This window comes from Chiroxiphia lanceolata, chromosome 4, assembly GCF_009829145.1.
Source record: "Chiroxiphia lanceolata isolate bChiLan1 chromosome 4, bChiLan1.pri, whole genome shotgun sequence".
Lineage (NCBI taxonomy): Eukaryota > Metazoa > Chordata > Aves > Passeriformes > Pipridae > Chiroxiphia > Chiroxiphia lanceolata.
Genome location: NC_045640.1, coordinates 27,983,665 through 27,999,019, shown reverse-complemented (window position 1 = coordinate 27,999,019; position 15,355 = coordinate 27,983,665).

Sequence of the window (15,355 nt, the reverse complement as noted above, 5' to 3'; positions counted from 1 at the left end):
AAAAAATCAGAATATTCAGATTCTGTATTTCCTTTATAACCACAGACCCCATGAGAATTTTAACAGCAGTTTAAAGTTAATAATATTTCTTTCTCTTCATGGTCTCCTCCATAACTTCAAATTCAGTCTGTGATTATTGCTGATCTTTATGAACTAAATTGCTCATAATTCCTTATTCATTCAAGTTTGAACTTCATAATCTAATGAAAGGCATTAAATTAGAGAGTCCAGTCCCATTGTGTCATAGCTGACAGATTCATAGAGGAAATAAATCAACTAATGAGATGAAATAATCAGATAGCTAAAAGATTGTACACAGATTGCACTGATGGAAGTCTATTTTAAAAGGTAAGCTAATTTATACCCCTTATATTCCACTATAACCACCTAAATTCAGAAGTGTCTGACACAGAGTACAGTCACAAATTCCTATTTGAAAATTGCTAAGGAAAGTTTCCATTGAGGCATTTCATCAGTGCTGTCTAGTTCTCAGAAAAAGGAAGAAGGCACTGGAAGACCTGAGAATTTTCCCCAGCATCGGCATGTGTTGAGTCCAGCTTTTTTATCCTTGTCTCTTTTGCTCGGGTGCTTCCCAACAGCTTGCTGCCTCTGGCGTGCATCTCCAAGAGCAGAGTCATCTTTGACAAAAAGCCATGTAGGCATCTGAGGGCCAAGTTCTCTGCTGAAACAGGCTGTGTAGCTCTACTGGAAGATGTGAAAATTTACTGATTCTCACCATATGGAAACCAACCTCCATCCTTAATTGTTGTTCGACCAAGTTTTTTCTCAACCAAGTGGTTCTGATTTCAGATGTGTAGCCTTGGGGGCATGGGGTAGCCGCTGTATGAAAACCTTTGTTACCCTTTGAATTTTTGATACATAATACCATGGAAAATTTATTTATCCTCTTCCTATATATTTTGCTATACAAATGGATTATATAATTACCAAGAAGAGAAAGATCCAAATATCTAAATTACACGTTTGCAACCAAGCCAAAAGCTGTAGCTCTGTGGTTTCCTCACAGGAACTCATACAAAGTGAAATAACATTCCATCTTACCCCTGTCTTCATGATTAGATGATGAAAAGAGTATCTGTGCTGTGTTCCTAGTGCAGATAGTTGTTTCTTCTATTTGTAACAGAACATGAGATTGACTTCCAAAATGCACTTAGGGTAGAGTCACAGCTTCACTTCACTAAAGATGCTTGAAACTCCCACATCAGCAGGCTTTCTATATAGACACTTCTGATTCATATGGCAGTATAGTCGAGTTGTAGTTAGTGTATGCACTTATAAAGGAAAACTATGACCACATCCATCTAGAAATAAGCCCTGACTTTTTTAACTATTACATTGAATCGTTAGGAGAGGCTTTGCTATCTTCTTTGGTCTTCATAAGCCAGAGGAAAAAAACCACAAAAATGGCTCATCACCCAGAAAAAAAGTTTCATAAGGATCTGGCCTTTGATTTGAAAAGTGCGGGCAGAACACTGACACAAGTGGAAGGGAAACAATTCCCCCTGTGGGAATCAGAGAGTGGGTGCCATGCAGGGTACTTTTGCGACCCACAGAGTGGCTGCAGCATGCATCAGACCAAGTAACAATTCTTCCACCCTTGAAACTCAGGAAAAAAATTATATATAAAAAAAATCATACAGCTCCCTGCTCAAAGCAAATTCAATCACAAAGGACTATGTGCTTAGCAGTAAGAAAATCCAGGCTGCAAAAATATTAATTGCCTTTAAAATAAGATAAAGATGTAATACTGATAAAGCTAAAGATATCAACTGTAATGTAATCCTCTGGCTTATGAACCATTTCATCTTGAAGTGTTTTTATATAATGCACATTGATCAATTTATTCTGGGTAAGACATCCACTGAAATGATGACGGAATGTCAGTGTGAGAGTGACAGTAACATATTTCTGTCAATAATAGTGAAGAATAATACTAAAGAACACTGCAGAACAAAGTGCTCCTTTCTTAAGCAATAAACCAAGATGTGAACCTTGAGAAATAGTCTGATGTCATTTTAGGAGGCAAACATTCCACTATCGGTATCACAGTCAAAAAACTGCATAAGGAAATACAGAGATGGCAGTGGTTTTGAGACTAAGAAGGAATGTGTCTGTGGCAAGTTTTCTTTGCATTTTCCTTTTGTCCATCATTTTATTCAGAAACAGTTTTCTGTTATTCAAAATCAGGGTTGGGCTCCTGCTACAAAAACATTACTAATTTCTTTCAAATCTCAAACATTAGAAATATTTTTCTGATTTAGGATGCTTTATACTTTCCTGATCATCAGTGACACAAACTGCACTCCTGCTCATTTTCTGTCTCGGATGGTGCAGGGTAAAAATAGACATGGAGATGCCCTGTCCGGGCAACTCAGTATTGCTCCTGGACATCAGCACCCTCCATGAGGGAGCCATGTAGTATCAGCTGAGGTTCCTGCTATAGAGAGACTTGTGGGAAACTGGATTATTTTTTATTATTATTTATTTATTTATTATTATTTTTTATTAACTGAATCATCTGCAAAGATTTGTGGACATTTATACATGCAGAGAGATGGGACAGAAGTCGGGAACCACCTAACTACCAGTAAAATCTGTTCAACTTTACATTCAAACCAGGCCTGACAGCAAGAAACACTTGTTCGGACACATGTTAACATAGACTGCTATTATTAGTTATTGTTTTTACAGGATCAATCATGAATTCAGTAGTAGTAATGTATAACATTGCCTTTTTATGTGCCTCTGCAGAAGATGTGAGTGAACAGTGTCAACAAGAACTACATGAAGCAGAAAAACTCATGGAGTAACAGGATGACTCATGGACAGCACAACTGGAAGCAAAAAGCTTTCAAGACACATGAAAAAAATGTCAATTGTGAAGAATGTCAACAAATTGCATTCTACAGCATTTTGTGAACCAACACTTCACGTGCATAAATGGTGAGTAGCTCATCTTCATAATAGTCTAGCAAGCTTTTATCTTCCTTTTATCTTCAAGATAAAAACTTGAAACAAGTAAATTAATTGCCCAGTATGATAGATCAGCGTTATAACCAGGAACAGAATGCAACAATTCCCACTTCAGTCTTTAAAACAAAACAGAGCATAGAATTGTTCGGGCTTTCCACCTTTGCCAAATTTGAGCAAAGCTCATCGGAGGACCATCCATGAGGACCATGCTACACTCAGTGGAATTTATTTCACCCTCAAACAAGTTTAACTGTGGATATCAGTATGTATTGGTGTTTATAAAAAATAAAATATTTTTTTATGATTAATTTAATTTATTTTTTAAACTTCCGTTTTGTTTAAAGATCTCCACTGAATTCTACTCTGATGAAGCTTTTGGTCTGGTTTCCCTTCTTGCAAAAGGACCAGTTCTCTTGTGTACAGACACTTTGCAAATACAACTCTTTAGCTGTTTCTAGGAGATTCTGCAGTATCTCTTAAAAACTGTTTTGTTTTATTAAGAACTCAAAGTGTCACATTTCCATACCACTGCAATTACCAGGTAACAGTGGTTTTACTTCCAAAATGCCATTTCCAAGTTTATCATCTCTCTGTGACTTGTAATTCTTCTGGATAAACATGTTTGAGATCTGTGATGGTCTCCCTGGTGACGGTTGCCATAGTGCTTCACAGGATTTTATTTCTGCTCATTCCTCAAAAGCAGGACTGTGGTTCTCTGTGGGAGGCCCAGAGTTGCACCAGTCTCAGATTTTATTGCCTTTGCCATTCTGCCCCCACTAGGGAATAAACCACCCAGACATGCCACTGTCATCTTTACTGTATTCCATCAACTCTGCTTAAAACAAATGTTACAAATCATTCTCCTCCTTTTCTCAGCACATTATTACACCTTATTTCATTGATTTCTATTTAGTTTCTATCTTGAGCACAAATTATTCTTCATTAAAATTTCAGACTACATTTTCCAACATCATGCACAATACACCAATTTTTAAAAATTTCAGTTCTGTTAAAATGCAATTCAAAAGTCTTAAAAATAGGAAATAGTAACACTACTGTGAAGCTAATGGCCTCAAATGCTATGCTGTCCACAGGAACAAATACGCCCGGCTTGGGCCAGTTCAATCTCGCTTATTTTGATAAATATCTTCCCCAAACCTTTTTTTTTTTTTTTTTTTTTTAATTTTAACTAAGAGCTGTAAGAAAATTGCCAAGTCTCATTTCAGGGAAATGACTGATATAACATCTATCTCAGAAGCTGTGTCAGTGGCAACTAGGTACTGAAATATCTTTGGGAAGCTGAGCCATGCTGATGCGTTTGAAGAGGTAGATCATTTCCACTACCTTTGCCTGTGTTAAAAGGTACTTTCAGCAGTACCTTGTCTAAACAAAGTCAAAGCTGATGGATCATTTCATATAACAGATGCAGAATCTGGCTCACTGCAGCTTCAAAGTCAGGTGTTCAAACCGATTTCTAAAGGACATATATGTAAAATATCACAATGAAGCCACTCCTCATGGTAGATAGAGCAGCCCTTTAAAAAGAGTAAACACAGATATATACAAATGTTTTATATAACATGGTAGTTACAGTCTCTCTTTTGCAGAATTTGCATCTTCTGAGTGAGTGACTGAGGAGCAGAGAAGAATAAATGAACTCCCTTACAACCCAATTTAAGTTTTGAGATTTATTTACCCAGAGGACAATTTTGCATAAAATATACAATAAAATTATATATAAACATACAATTATTTATTTATACAATAAAACTATAAAATATACAATAAATACACAACAAAAGTGTAGGAGGTGATTGAAGGCTATCAAGGAGGAAAAAGCTACCAAAGGAACATGGGCACAAGGCAATAGCCTTCCAAATTGCCATTCAGGCAGCTGGAATTATAACACCACAAAGCAACTATTTTGTGACCCTAGACCTGGTCCCAAGCAAAGTGGGTTACATGAGTAATGTAGGATCTTGCATTATGGACCCATCCTCCTCTAGGGTCTGCAGTATGGTGTGACAGGACAGAGATGAAGGAAAGGGCACAGTGACATCTGTGACATCTGGCCAGAATTGCCTGGGAAATGGCTTTCTCCAGCCCATGAAAGCTTAAATTGGAGACATATTCGAATTCCTTGACAAATAGCTTTTGAAGCTTTTCTAGTTTGTAAGGCAGTCACAAAAACACAGAAGATGTTTCTGGGGAGACTAATAACCAAGGTTACTGCTAGTGTCCATACTAACATGTACATTACTGCTCACCTCTCTGGGCTTGCTCAACCATAGCAGTGAACAAAGGGTCCAAGCTTTGCTGATTTCCGTATCCTGGTGGTAGATGGACCCATCTACTTGAACAGAGACTGACTGCAATTTTGAATTTAGATCATCTTTACCCAGTGCAATACTTCTCCTTTCAGAACATTAATAAGTTGTATATGCTGAATAAAAAATGAGGTAAAAGTCACCTGCCTGAAGCATGTGTAAGGGGTGGCATTCCCTGTTAGGCTGTCAGAGTTGACCAGAGGCATAAAGAGATGTTGATAAAGAGATGTTCCAGCTCCTGCTCTGCTTCATTGCCAGGCTCACAGGATCATAAGTTCCATCTGTTAAAGCCCTCATGGTTACTTATAACTGGGGAAAAATTGTACCAATCACCAAGCATATCATGTAGGACAAACTGAAGATGTCTACATGACACAGAGCTGTGCCAAAGGAGCAAAACAACCAAGTTAAAAATCCCATGAGCATACTGTTCAGCCCTGGGAGAATACACCTTGTTGAATAAAAGGACAAATCTGGATAGCTGTACATAGCCCTATGCTTCAACAGGAACATTCCCTAGGGCTTCACCAGAGCAGAATTCAAACTAGAGAGAAAACATGGTAACAGTAAGTCAATAAGAAAACAATGTCATCCTTTCATAAGGATGTCAGCCAATGTTCATCTAATTCAGGTAAAAATAGAAGCTCTCCCATAATGACCTAGTTCTTCTGTTTCACATTGCTAGCTCTGTCTAAACTTGTGTCGTTCAATACTAAACTTTCTAGAGACATTAAAGTCTGCATTATAAACACATCATAGCAGATTTACTGTTGGACCAACTATATTATGTCTGTCTCTTAGAAACACCCAGTAAAAAAATTGTAAATACTTCAAAGACGTTTTAAGTACTGATGAAATAAATGGACCCAGAGCATTGGAAAGAGCTAGATATGGTACAGGCAGGGAATAGCCTCACATACATCTGTAAGGGCTGACCTGCAGCACCCATTTTCTCAAGGGCTGGTTCCCCTCCTTCCACCATGTCTGCATGTGGCCAGGCAACCATCCCCAAACCATCACCCCCAAAACATCTGCCATCAAAAAGAAGCAGGTATGTGGCATAGATGAAATATATACATATATGCATATACATACCTATCTATGCACACACTGGACTAGCCTCAGGGCTTTTAATAGCTGAGAGAGGAATAAAGTTGGTGGAACAAGCACAGAGAGTAGAAAGGACCAAGCAACAAAAATCAAGTGTGTGGTATGAAGCCAGGGCAGGCAGCAGTCAAGAACAGAAGCAAATGGGACACCTACGGCCTCTCGAGAGGGTAGAAACATTCAAACATGCCACGGAATAAATGAAATGGTCAGTGGTATCAGATGGCAATACTAAGTAAAAGAGATAACAGCACTTAACCTGTGGTGTTAACCAGGGAGAGGTGAAAAAAAATATTGTACTGACATATAACTGGCAGATTGCTCCAGTGGAGCTGCTCTCCAAAGCATCAATAGGGGACTGAAAACAAGGTTGGGGAGCCCTGCCTCAAAACCAGAGAAGCAGTGAACAAAGACTAAATTTTTTTAGCTGTTACAGGAAACCTAGGGAGAATGACGAATTCTTTGCAAAAAAATCTCCTCTTCTTGGTATCCCATTTCTGTTGCTGTTGTTAATGCAGTTGAACATTCTTTGAAGTTGAAATAATTTCCTTCATCCAGCTTTCCTCCCTCCCTGACCTTGTTCTTAGCCCAGTTGAATTAACAATTTAAATTAATTAAAAACATACTTCTCTGAGTCAAAGTTCTTCCATACAATGTGTTAAGAAATATTGCACATGTTTACAGAAATTTCAAGTTTAAGAGGTTTTACCTTTCTGACTATGCAGATTTTCCCTGTTGAGAAGACTAACTTTCTGTGATTACAGGGATATCTTCCATACATAATATTCACCAAATTTCATTCATTCCTCCTTCAGAAAAAGACCTTGATCTTCCTTATTCTTCTCACATTTCAGTGAATATTTTTTAAGGTAAAAAATACTTGATAGTTTTTCAAACTATTTAGATTCTTTCTTTTCAAACATTTTGTCCTTGTCCACTAGGATTTCTACATACTCACAATTCCTGGGATGTTTCTTCTGTGTCTGTCTGTTCCAGACTGAATTGGCTTTTGGGGTTTTATGAACTTCTATGCATATTCCTGGCAATACTGGCTTCACTGTCTCTGCTTACTGATCTTATCATAAGCCATTTACCGTTTCCATTTTATCCTTCAATTAGACCCTTCTTCAAACACATTCTTTCACATTCTTTCCCTAGGTTGTATAAAAGAGAGGTCTTTAATCTCCCCTTTCCTCTAATTGAAGCTGTCCTTCCCATCATGTCCTTCCCATTTTCCACTGCAATGCTCTGGTTTTCATTAAACAATGTCAGCAATACTCCAGTTGCTGTTGCTTTCTCTTTAATGTGGTTTTGCAAGAGTAATAGCAACTTTTTGTCTTTCCAGAGAACATGGAAAGAAAGTTGCAATTTATTAGCCTCATAAAATAAAGGATTGCAGTACTGATACCACATGAGAACAAGGTAAGGAAAAGATAATCCTCTAGGTACCAAACAGGTAACGTATTACCAAACATTGCTGCCTGACTAAGCACTGACACATCAATACCTTCCAACTGTAACTAGAAAGACTGCAGGTCAACCCTGTTGGGGGAACAACATGAAAAGGTAGAATTGGGAATGAAACGAGAAAAGGTTCCTTGGGTCATATAATTGTGCTATCTGGGGGCACAGTGCACTTAAACAGTCACAAAATCCTTGTGCAGACCTGCACAGATGGAGGAGCTGGGACTGACAAACCCCAGCATTAACCCAGTGTAAATTGAGGGGAGATGTTAATCATTCACTTTCTTCTCCACTGAAAATGCACTGGGTACCAGCCACAGAAGATCTCATCAGATTAAAATAAGACAAATAGTGGTTGTTTCCACAAGCAGGAGGTCTTAGCCTCCAGCAATTATCAGAGTTCTGCTATTATCCACCAGCCACAAAGCTAGCAATTTTTCAGACAGCTCTCACAAGCAGTGATAATAGACCAAGTTCCTAGCCTGACTTGACTCAAGTGGACAAGATTGCCAGTGCTTTTGTGCTGTGCAGTTTCTTAGTATCACACTCCTAGACAGCTACATTTACTCTAAGACAAGTCATGAAAATGAAAACCACATAGTCAATATGTGCTGTAAATCGCATACAGCTGTTGGAGTAGGATAATACCTGCTTTTCTTATTGTTTGTTTTTAGTTAAAAAGAAAGAAACAAGGGCTTATTTTTTCTGAGTAGGAAGGAAGGAGAATTGAGGAATGAAAAGAAATTAAAAGCTTCTCAAGAAATTTTCTGGTGTTTGTCCTTGCCTCCTTCCAGGATGAGATTTCAAAGCCAGAGCTTAAAGATAGCTTGAATTGGAAGCAGAGAATGTGTCATAGTTTAATCAAGCTCAGGGTTACAGCGAGATGTGGTGCAAAAACAGCTGCTTCTGACTCACATGATTCAAAGTGACTGAAAAACCTATAGGGTGTCTAAGACATGCTTCCCAGCCCAACACACTTGGACTTTTTTGGTTTTAAAAAGTGATCAGTGAGCATCTTCCACACCTGCCAATCAAAAAAGGGTCTGCCAGCTCGAATGGGCAATGAGAGCCCATTTCTCCACAAAGACTGTCCTCAGACTGTCCTGTGGGGTCAGACAAGGGGTGGCTGTCTGGGACAACACCCGGGAGCAGGAACCCAGACTGGCTCCCAAATGTCACACACCATCATGGATTTTGGTACTCTCTACCTTAAATATGTCAGTGGCTCTGACCAAAACAAGGACAGTGTTGCACTCTGTTCAGACACTGCTGTAGATGCTAAAATCCAGATGAGCCAAAAGTCCTACGTGTTGGTATGATTAAATACCCAAATTACCAGGTCTGGAGCTACCGCAATCATGGCCAATTCAGGAGCCCACTGGTCATGGTGTCCTTCCTTGTGAGCTTCCCCTGTTCACTTCCTCCTAATGTGCACTCCACTAGATATAGCAACACATTTAATAAGACATCAGCCCGGGATTTTTGAATGAATAGAGCTGATTAAAATTCAGAACTTCTGTACTATGAGGAGGTTTTGAAATTTCAAGTTAATTCTTTCTGTCAATCAAAGTTTGAAATAAAATATGTCTGTCATATATTGAAAGTATTTTAAGGATTTTCTTTCGGACTGTGTGAACTTTACAGTATGAATTACATTTATCTGATTATTTATCTTAATGGTAGCATTTTACATTGATTTTAAAAGTTTAAAAATTTTAAATGTTTAGAAAATTAAAACTGTTAAAAATAATGTCAGTTCTAAATAGAAAACACAAAAGTTACATTTGGGAAATCACAGAATCACAGAATATGCCAAGCTGGCAGGTACACACAAGCATCATCGAGTCTAATGCCTGGCCCTACATATACCTAAGAGTATCATCCAAATGCCTCTTGAACTCTGTCAAGCTTGGTGCTGTGACCAGTTCCCTGGGCAGCCTGTTCCAGGTCCCAACCACTCTCTGGGTAAAGAACCTTAACTTCCCCTAACACAACTTCAGGCCATTCCCTCGGGTTCTGTCACTGGTCATCACAGAAGAGAGATCAGTGCCTGCCCCTCCTCTTCCTGTCACAAGGAAGTTGTAGACTTCAATGAGGTCTCACTTCAGTCTCCTCTTCTCCAGGCTGAACAAAGTGACCTCAGCTGCTCCTCATACAGCTTCTCCTCAAGACCCTTCACCACCTTTGTTGCCTTCCTTCAGACACTCTCTAAGAACTTAATATCTTTCTTATAACGTGGTGCCCAAAACTGCACACAATGTTCAAGGTGAGGCCACACCAGCACAGAGCAGAGTGGTACAATCTCCTCCCTCGACCGGCTGGTGATGCTTTGCCTGATGCCCCCCAGGACACAGTTGGCCCTCCTGGCTGCCGGGGCACTGCTGACTCATATTCAACTTGACATCGACCAGGACACCCAGGTCTCTTTCCATGGCACTGTTTTCAGCATCTCATTCCCCAGACACCGAAGAACTTTTGCGGACTTTAAAAGCAGCTTTGCAATGCACTGTGACAAAAAATTAAATAATATTTGGTCAAAAGATCTAGTTTCACGTAAATGTATCATTATGATCTTATTCTAAAGATATTCATTGAAGTTTTTCTTGATTGGTGTAATCTAAAAGTATTATAAACTCTGGAATGAGGAAATTTAAATAAACCGTTCTATATTAGTCATCCTCTAGCCTTTAATTACAGACCAGATTTCAAATACCTGAGTAATTAAAGCCAACAGCAGTTTAACTTAAGAACTTCAGTTTTGATGACTATGTACTTAAGCCTTAAGTTTTGCTCAAGCCTAAGTAGCCATTCCCTGGTCACATAAAAGTGCCACGATATCCTCTCTCCTTTTTAGTGAAATCTGTATAAACTGTGGCACTTTCTAACCACAACAAAGAATCCCTGATGCCAGGATGTGACTCTCTTCCATCCTCTTCCCATAAGCAGTGTATTGGAAACACTTCCCTGAGACAGTGTGTTGTGTTCTGCCTTTGCTGGTAGTTGGGCTGTGCAGTCTTCATTGAGGTATCAGCTTTACCTTACATCCTTTTTTTCCCACTGGAATCATTCTCTTTCCAAGCCTAGGCTGCACTAGGGAGATGGCAGCCAGAGAAACAAAACCTCTTACTAAGTTTCTGCAAATATGAAAAATAAATAAGAACATAATGAATAATGTGAATTTTAGCTTGAGACAATGAGCACACTATGCAGTTCGGGAAGCAGGCAGAGAGCAATGGGGACTGTTAACGGTTTGACAGTAGTTTTTTCCTCTGCACTGATCAAGAACAGTCCTTTTCCAGGAAACAACTGAAATGGCAACGCAGCTCGGGTGGGAAGTGTTCACTGAGAAGAGTCCAAACCGGACTCTGGGATTCCACTTAAGCTTCTGTGCCACAAGAGCAAGCAAGTAGTAGTTAATTAAAAGTGTAGATTAGTGCATGCCATATACAGCATATTACAGGACACCTGACATAATTTAAGTGCTAGGTCATGGTCCATTTGCTGCAACATACTTATTTCCAGATGCCTATACTTGGATCTTCAATCGTTCTTTAATTTTTCAAACTGCCACTAGTAGTTCATTACATTGCAAAAGTGTCTGTGACTGATGGCAGGCTAAGGTCAAACAGAGTGTATCGAGTTTTTTTATTTGGAGGAATGCACTTTTTGATGCAAGTGGCCTCAAGCACCACTCTTAGTCTTATCATGAACTGCCTTTTTTTTCAGAGTCGCATAACATGCCTTCTGTTCTTTCAGACAGTGGCTGGAGATGTTTAACTGCTTCCAGTGCCATCATGATTACCTGTTTTGTCCCCATGCTTTGATGTTAGAGTTGTCACCTTTGTTCATGGGATAAAAAAACAAACAACAACCCCCCCACACACAAGAGTACAGTTGTACCCTGCACTGGGTCACAGCCTGTTTTGGGCATCCATGTACTCTGATGGGGGTTTTCTGCAAGGGCTGAAGGTGAATCTCTGCTTCATTGTGAATTTCCATGGGTTTCAGGGGTGCAGCTGCTTCACCAGGATCTTCACTGCAGGCTGCAGGGGAACCTCTGCTCTGGTGCCTGGTGCACTTTCCTTCCTTCACTGACCTTGATGTCTGCAGAGTGGTTCCTCACATATTTCACTCCTCTCTCTCCTCTGGACACAATTAATTCTGAAAAATATTTTTTTTTCCTTCTTAAATATGTTATCCCAGAGGCATTACTACCATTGCTGATTTGCTCAGCCTTGGCCAGCAGTGGCTCCATCTTGGAGCTTTCTGGCCTTGGCTATGTCAGACACAGGGGAAGCCTCCAGCACCTTCTCACGAAAGCCACCCTTATAGCACCCCCCACTACCTGAACCTTGCCATTCAAATCGAACACACAGGGATGGTGTTTCTAACATGTAGAGTATTATATATTGGCAGAAATGTTTTTACTGGTGTTTATAATTAATAGTGAAAAATGTTTCCATCAGGCACTGAGGACCTTTTGTTTCCAGCTCTTATTTGAACATCTCAGTAGTGACAAATATCTATTTAACATCACTGCTATGAAAACAGTAACTTCTTAGTTGTAGTTAGTGAGTCCAGACACTCATCAGGTCTGTAGAGTAACAAGTTATAAGATGGGTCCCTGATTGGGAAGAAGTTGTTTCCCCACCAGGCAGGGGATTCAGTCAGAGATGTCCTGTTTCTCGAGTGCATAAAAACATACTCCAGGCTTTGGTGAACAAACATACCACACCTACCAGAGCTTAGGAACTCATTATTCCTTCTAACTTTGTTTCTCTTGCAAAGTCCTGCTTTGCACACTGGGAACTTCAGTCCACAGCTCAGCTCTTCATGAATAGCTTCCAGATGTCTGGCCAGGGCTATGTGAAGAGTTCAATAATCCCAAATGGTAGGGTCACAAGGAGCACTGTAGAAAGGTGTTGTATATCATTCACACCATGTCTTCCTGCCTCATTACCTCTCTTACAGCCAAAGATGTCAAATACTAGGCCCATTTTCAAACACTCATCTGTCTCCGTATGAAAACTGTTTATCACTGCATCTTCTGCATTACATCACAAATTCGCAAATAGCTTTATATATAATGTTGTTCTTACTCTACTGTGTGTTTGATTTTGAACTAAAACACCTACCCTGTCAAGCTATTGTCTGAGCCACATCTGATATGCTGAAGCAGGAAACATCCTCTGTTTGCTCAGTCTAACCCAGATCCTTATACCTCACTTGAAGCAACTCGTGAAACACAGGATGAAACATGAAAATGTTGTAACAGAGGTGTCATTGTTTCATCTTCAAAATCCACTTTTAACTATCCCTCATCTTCCCTTTGCTACTCAGAGTAATCATGTCAGGTGTATGCTTGATTCTTGGCAACCTGCTCTGGATTTTGCTCTCTGCTAGTTTAATGAATTTATCAACTCTCCTGTGTTCATTATTGCTTTTCCCCATAAAAACCTTAAGATCATTCATATATTTTTACTTAAATTAGCCCTGGAGTGGAACTTTTTCTCTCTTAAGGGATCAGAAAAGTAACACTTGATTTTTAAAAACCAGATGGATAAAACAAATATTCAAACTAAAAAGAAAAACCTAAATAGCAATGTAAAACATTACTGTAACAAATCCAATGGAGGAAGTAATCACAGTGCCTATATATTGGATGGTAATACACAAGAAACAGACATCATTTCTCCATTAAAGAAGTCTAATATTATTTTCAAAGTTCTAGAACAAATATTCATTATCTAAATGGAGAAGGATGGCTAATATGTAGTATATGGGGGGCTTTTTTAGGACACATGTACTACCAGGAAATGGAAACACAAGATTCAAGATGATTTTCCCTTTAGTTGTGTTGTACAGCATATCAAAATCAAGATTAACTCAGATAATACAACAGCACAGACTGACAAAGGTTGGATTTTAGCTACCTATGACTACTAATTGACAGGGTGATGACGAATGCATTGCATTGGGGAAGCTGGCAGAAACTGTTTGAATATTCCATTTATTCTCCTTTCCTTACCAATGAATAAGGAAAAGAAAATTGTCTAGGTTTAAAGACAATATGTTTGGGAGGTGGGAACTCCGGTAAGATAAAACACCTCCCCTTTCATTCCCCTTCACCTAATATAGAAAACAACAGAAATGTGAGGAGATGTAAGTGAAAAAATAACTATTTACTTAAAGAAAATAGCAATAACTACAAAAAATGCAGGTAGAAAACGATTTACTCACTAAAGCCAAGGTCCACCAAAACAAGTGGTGCCCCCACCCCTCAGGAACAAAAAGGGGAAATCCAAAAACGGCAGAGGGTCTTTCCCAATGAACCTCCTCCCCCTCCCCATCTGCCCAAACAAACAAAAGAAAGCAATGGGAGGGAGAACAGGGGCATTTTCCTGTGTCAGCCAGGCTGAGGTGGCATCAGGCTTCAGATGATGTAATGAAATCAATATTCATCACTAAAGTTTCCTCCCCATCTTTGTAACTATAACAGAAATACAGATGCATACACCAGAAAAACACACTAAGAAAATTAATGTGCGGGAAGGTTGGTTTATTTCTGACAGTTTGATTAAGGATTAAATTTGAGTGCCCATCTAGGTCAAGTAATGTGGTCCACTGCCTTTCATCAGAATGAGTGATAGCCAATTCTGAAATATCTTTTATCACTATATTTCACTTCCAAGGAACCAGAGTATCTAAACCTTAAATTAAATAGTTCTCTAAAAGAGAATCTCAGACTAGGCAAACCCTGCTGCATGTGTTTATCTTTGTTCTCTAGGTAGGTTGCTTGTTTTAACAGGACAGCTCACATACATCAACGTGATCATGCTTTGCAAGAATGAGCCCTTTCCCCACTTCTCTGCATCAGACCAAAGACCAGACCTCTACAGCAGAAGAACATGACATACCAGCCAACTTACAGCCTCTTATCATTATAGCACACATTCAGTTGTGCTTCCCCAAGGATGATGGTCCAATGCCAAGCTTTCCCTGATATAGAAAAGGGAAAGAATGGAGACACAGCCAGGGTACAAATAGCTTGCAAGACAGAATTTGGCCATTTCTGCTGATGATGGGGCTTTGGCTGAGTAGGAGAACCCCTTCTTCTACTGGGCAGTAGGACTGTCCTACTCCACTGCTGACCAACATAGCTTGGCCAATCTTCCATTGGTATCTAGGTTCAGTCCATGGGGCTGAGGTGGTTTTGCTGCTGCTCCCACCAGCCTGATGCCAAAGAGTGCTGACTGCTTGCCCCTCCAGCGTCTTCGTATCAAAGTGGGTCTCACTGACTTAAAATCTGCAATAAAGAGTAGCCAGCCAAGACCCAGATCCAGATGAGTCAATGCTATTATTCATGTTCATATTATTGATCTGTGCATATCTATCAATTTGAACATGTGGTAGACACTATTGGATTAATTGTCTATATGTGAATGCATGGCACAGCAGCAGCT